The sequence below is a fragment of the Rhodnius prolixus genome, unplaced genomic scaffold (genome assembly GCF_049639745.1).
Source record: "Rhodnius prolixus isolate KJV_2025 unplaced genomic scaffold, Rpr scaffold_12, whole genome shotgun sequence".
Classification (NCBI taxonomy): Eukaryota; Metazoa; Arthropoda; class Insecta; order Hemiptera; family Reduviidae; genus Rhodnius; species Rhodnius prolixus.
This window is the reverse complement of record NW_027411635.1, coordinates 641001-647000: the sequence shown is the minus strand read 5'-3', so window position 1 is coordinate 647000 and position 6000 is coordinate 641001.

Below are 6000 nucleotides of genomic sequence, written 5' to 3'. Positions count from 1 at the left end.
CTTGAACGTGTACATGTCAGCTAGACGGTCAAAGTAAAACTGGGCCAAAATTTAGTATTACCTAACTGGTTTACTTAGTGTAGTATCCCTTCCACTCTATCACCTATTTCACAAACATTCATCGATTGAAAATATTTTTTAGTTAAATATTCGTTTCATTGGAATACAAAAAACATTATAACGCTTTCTTAAGATGATTTGAATTTTTAAAATTTGTTTTTGTCCATTACTCTTATAAAATACGAAGAATTTCAAATAAAATATAATATACAAACACAGAATGATCTAGTGTGCAGGTGGAGTCAGTCGTAGTTACCATGACAACGGAACCGTTAAACGACTCCGGCCCAGCTCTAGCATTTTCATTGGTTAAATCCACTGGAGTTGGTGGAGTCGAATCCGGAGTGATTTAAATCCTTTTGAAACCGGACTCGTTCCATTTTTTCGTTCACTGAATCTAGCCAATAGAAATTGCTGGAGCTGGAACCGGAGTTGTTTAACGGTTCCATTGCTATGGTAACGAGGACTGACTCCACCTGCATACTAGATCATTGTGTTTGTATATTATATTTTATTTGAAATTCTTCGTATTATATAAGAGTAATGGACAAAAACAAATTTTAAAAATTAAAATCATCTTAAGAAAGCGTTATAATGTTTTTTGTATTCAAATAAAACGAATATTTAACTAAAAATTATTTCCAATCGATGAATGTTTGTGAAATTGGTGATAGAGTGGGAGGGATACTGCAGTAAGTAAACCAATTAGGTAATACTAAATTTTGGCTCAGTGTTACTTTGACTGTCTCACGGTCATGTACACGGTTAAACTTACCCAATGAAGATAAGAATAAGAGTGTCCAGCGCTATGTTAAAGATTAAGCACACAGCTTTTTCTTTTCGTAAGATAATAAGATAATATTTTTAAAGCTTGATATACAAGTCCTAGTAAATAAATATTTCTTTATTTATGAGTAATTATCATTTTGCTTGAAGGGTTAGAATTTTTTTTATGGGAATAATTTCCTACCCATTTCCGTTTCTCTACCTTGGATCCTCTTGAAGCACGTTAACTCCAGTCTTCCAGTGGTCAAGCTAGATAATGACTAAACATCATTGCTTTAATTTTTATAATTGACTAGTCTATTTTTATGTTAATTTTTGTGTTACGTTGTTAATTTTATATTTATCAGTGCAATTGGAAATTAGGGATAGTACTCAATGTGTGTTAAAGAAATATAGTTTTGTTATTAACTGGGAAAGCTAACATTTAATGATATTTTTTAATGAATTGCGTGACATTTTTACTAATGCATAGGGTAAGTACAGAGACCGGAATCGGTGAACGAGTTGTTGGAATCGATTCCAACCCTGGAACTGATTCAAATCCAACGAGTCCAAAGACGGACTCGTTCTGCCCATCACTAGTTTACAGTCGAACTTAAACACTGCAAGTGAGCCTGTAGTGGGGGCCCAGCAGAGTCTAGATTGTAATCAGTTTACTGCTATTCTTTCTAGCTTATCTGTGGTTACAGAAAAAATTACTGCGTTAACAAATCAACAAGTAAATTTAACGAAAACTGTTAGTGATTTTCAAATTACTCTCACTAATTGTGACCAAAAAAAAAAAAATTAAATCCAATTCTAAAAATATTACTAAGCTTAGAAATGAAAATATTAGTTTTAAATCCGAAATTGAAAGTCTTAAAATTCAATCAAATACCTTTTCTCAAAACTTGCATAGTAATACCATAAAAATAACTAATGTTCCGAAGAAGAGGGATGAAGATTTGTTTCAAGTGTTGTCAATTTTGAGACAAGTGTTAGATTATGAATTTTCAAACAATAAGATTGATTATTGTTATCGTCTGAAATCCAGCAAGAATTTAGATTCGCCACCTATTTTACTAAAGTTTGTTAGTAAGGTAGAAAAAGAAATATTATTGAATCAGAAAAAAATAAAAAAAGATTTAATTACAACAGACATTTTTGATTCCTCACAAAAAAAACGTAATATTTTTATAAGTGAATTTATGACGCCTCACACCTACACTCTTTATCAAAAAGCGAATCAGTTGAGAATCAGAGGTATTTTAAAATTTGTTTGGTTTAAAAATAACCGACTTTTTGTCAGAATAACTGATACTGCCCCCGCTATTGTAATCAAAGACATCAGTGATATTCAAAAGTTAGATATCTCAGAATCGAGTGAAACTCAGAATTTGGCTTTGGATGAGATTGTTTCTGACTCTTCTATCACTTCTAATACTTCAATACCTACAAAAGAAAGAAGGGGCCCATAAATACCACTCGCACTTTGGACACTTTTTTAAAGCCAAAAACTCCGCCAGGAGCGGGAAAAGATTGAAGGCAGCTTCTTCCAGACAGAGAAGTGAGGCTACAAGGATTAGGAGAGAAAAAGTTTTTGTGTCTAATGAAAAACAATGTAATTCCAATGTAAAGATTATGTTTTGGAACTGCTCGGGATATGGTAATTTTCTGGTTAGTAGCGACTCTCTTCTAGAATATGATATTATTTGTGTTTGCGAAAGCCGGCTTTCTACTGATATATTGAACGCTCCTAATTTTTTAAAGAATTATACGTTCTGTCAGTCAAGGGCTGTTAAAGAGAAAATTTTTTATAGTTGGTTTGCTGTATTTTAATCCTTCTGAGGAATTAAATAAATTATTGTATGCGCTAGATGAAATTTTATTTAAGTTGAGTTTACATGATTGCCCTATTGTGATCGGCGGTGATTTTAATTGCAGAGTTGGCCTTCTTAATAAAACTATTGATTTTGATGGTTTTATTTGTGATTTAAAAAGTGGTAGAGATAGTGTTCTACGAAGATATTTCTAACAAACTTTCAGATTGTAGGAACAGTTCAGACTTTTGGAAAACAATAAAATATACTAGAAGATACGAGGTTAAAATGCCTTCTCCCATTGCTATGGAAGCTTGGAATACCTATCTATTAAATTCATACCCTCCTAATATTGAATACCATTACTGCTTGAACTTAGATGTTAGTCACCCTCTCTTAGACAATCCTATTAATGCTAATGAAATCGCAGGTTCTTTAAAAAGATGTAAACTAGGTAAAGCTGCTGGGCAAGATCAAATAAATTATGACTTTTTTATAAATTTACCTCAAAATTGGCTACTTTATTTGGAAGTGTTTTTTAATAAAATAATCGAATCTGAAGATATTGCTGATGATTGGTCTAAAATAGTCATGTTTATTTTACATAAAAAAGGGGATAAAATGTGCACAGATAACTACAGGGGTATTGGTCTGGTTAATTGTTTGGTTAAGATTTTCACTCAGATAATTTTAAGTAGGCTGGAGGTATGGACTGACTTGGAAAACAAAGTTCCAGAGTTTCAATCTGGCTTTAGAATTGGAAGAGGATGTCTAGACAATACTTTTATTTTGAACTCTATAGCTCAGATAAATTATGGTATTAAAAAGAAAAATCTTTATTGTCTTTTCGTAGACTTCCAAAGAGCATTTGACTCGATTTGTCACCATCTTCTTTGGGAAAAGCTTAGAAAGGTTTCTAAAGGTTAAAGACCCAGGTGGGTCTTTATGGAAAATGCTTCAGAATTTTACAAAAATTATATAAGGAGGCAACTGTGAGTATTAGAGATAATAATGGATATTCTATAAAGGTGAAGCTGAACCAAGGAGTAATTCAGGGAGAAATTTTGAGTCCCATTTTTTTTAACCTATTCATATCTGATTTGGAGGGTTATTTCAGAACTAAGGGTTTATATGGAATTCGAATTGATGAGAAAAACGATATTATCCTATTGGCTTATGCCGATGATTTGGTAGTTTTTGGTGATAGCCCCTCCGATTTAAGAAAGAAATTAAAAGTATTAGAGTCCTATTCAAGCTTAAACAAATTGCAGGTTAATACGGCCAAAACGAAAGTTTTGAAGTTTGGTACAGGGAAACTTAAAAGTTGTGAAAATTTTTACTTTGGTTCTTCCAGGCTGGAGATGGTTTCCTATTTTAATTATTTGGGCATTACATTTTCTAGATCTTCACTTTTTAAAGAAGCTAAAGATGAAGCGGTTAGGAAGGCCAACTCTGCAATGGGCTCATTGTTTAATATTTTTTACAAAAATAATTTAAAATCTTGGGAATCAAGAATGTATCTTTTTAATTCAATTATTAGAAATGCTCTGCTGTATGGTGCTCCCGTGTGGAGCCTTAGATATCTGGATGATTTGGATGCTGTACAATGTAGATTTATTAAAAGAATGTTAACCAATGTACTCCTCATTTTCTAATAAGATTAGAAACTGGTTTTGTCCATTTAAGCCTGTTTGTTTTGAAATTGACGTTAAATTGGTTGTTAAAAATAGAAAAAAATGGACAGATCCAGGTATCCGAAAATCTGTTTTTCAACATTGGTGAGCCTTCACAGTGAAAGGATGAATCATAAATTCAACTGGTACTCACAGTCGCGAACTTTAATTAATAAATTCATTCCATCCTTTGTGTGGCCAAATAATTTTAGTAAATCTGATCTAGTCTCGATCGTTGATAGATATAGGGCTTATTTATTTAATGAAGATCTTGCCAGAGCAAGAAATTCTAATTATAGTAAACATTTGCATGCAATAACTCCTAAAGAAATATTGTGCCAACCTTATCTCCTGTTGGATATTCCTCTAAAATAAAAACGCCTATTTGCTCAGCTAAGATTAAATGGCAAACATTTTTCAAAATTTACTATAAACAATGTAAGTTTTAAAATTAGTGGTCAAAAGGTTTGTAAGCTGTGCAACGAAGAGGTGGAAGATGGCACCCATATGGTGGCCGTTTGCCCTGTGTTTTCAGAGGCAAGAGGATATTTTTATAGGGAAGCTTTTGATGGCCAGCTTAGCATGGAGAGAGTCGTTACGAATCAGAACAAAGAAAGCCTTTTCCTGCTGTACAAATATATGAATTTTTCTCTAAAATTAAGAGAATTTCTATTATTATTTTATATTTCTTAACCTTATATTTTTGTTTATTTTATTTATATTTTAGTAGTGTATTCATTATTAGTAGTTGTGCGTTTTTTTGTTATTAAAAATATGATTTAAAAAATAAATAAATAAATAAATATGGTTATTGCAAAATGTATTACTTTTATTTTATGTTTTTGTTTGTAAACACAATTCCATTGTAACGACTTAATGTCTAATACAATAAATAAATAAATAAAAGACTTCTTAAACAATGATCATGTACGTTTGTTTACACCACATGAGTTGCTTGTTATAAAACCTTTTATAATAAAACCTTGAGTAATTACAAAACTTTTTATTTATCTGTATGATAATAAAAAACAGCAGAAAGACGTTACCACATTTCTAGCACAAAGAACCCTAAATAAAAAACTGTTTCTTGCCAAAATAGACGGAGAAAGTAAATTTGGGGAGAAGCGGTAACATCAAAAACATCTTTGGCTGACAATAACCTTAACATAGATGTTGAACACCACAAAAAAACACAACTGTCAAATGGAATGTTCTTTTTAAGTTATATCTATCGCTCCGACAAATAATTTGTTCAGGAAAATTGTAAAAAATTATGATTGTTTAGTACAGCGTTTCCGAACCTTTTTTTGGCTCGCGTACCACTTGGTAGTATACATCATGCTAAATTGAACCACTTCTTACAAAAATGATTGTATGTCGTGAAATTTGTGATTCCGAGTGTCTTATTTTATTATTATTATCTCTATTTATACGATATAGAGATACAAATAAAGGGATAGGTATATAGTAAGTAAGGAGTTCAAGTTCATGTTCATCTTTCTAAAGTGTAAGTTATAAAAGTTTTTTAAATATTAAAAATTGCGTACACATTTTTCTCTTCAAAATTATTAATTATTTTACAAAGTTCTTCTTTAGGATTATTTTATTTGGGATTCTAAAACTTTCATAGACTAATAAACAATTAATGTTTCCGGCTCGTTCTTATTACAAATTAAACAATG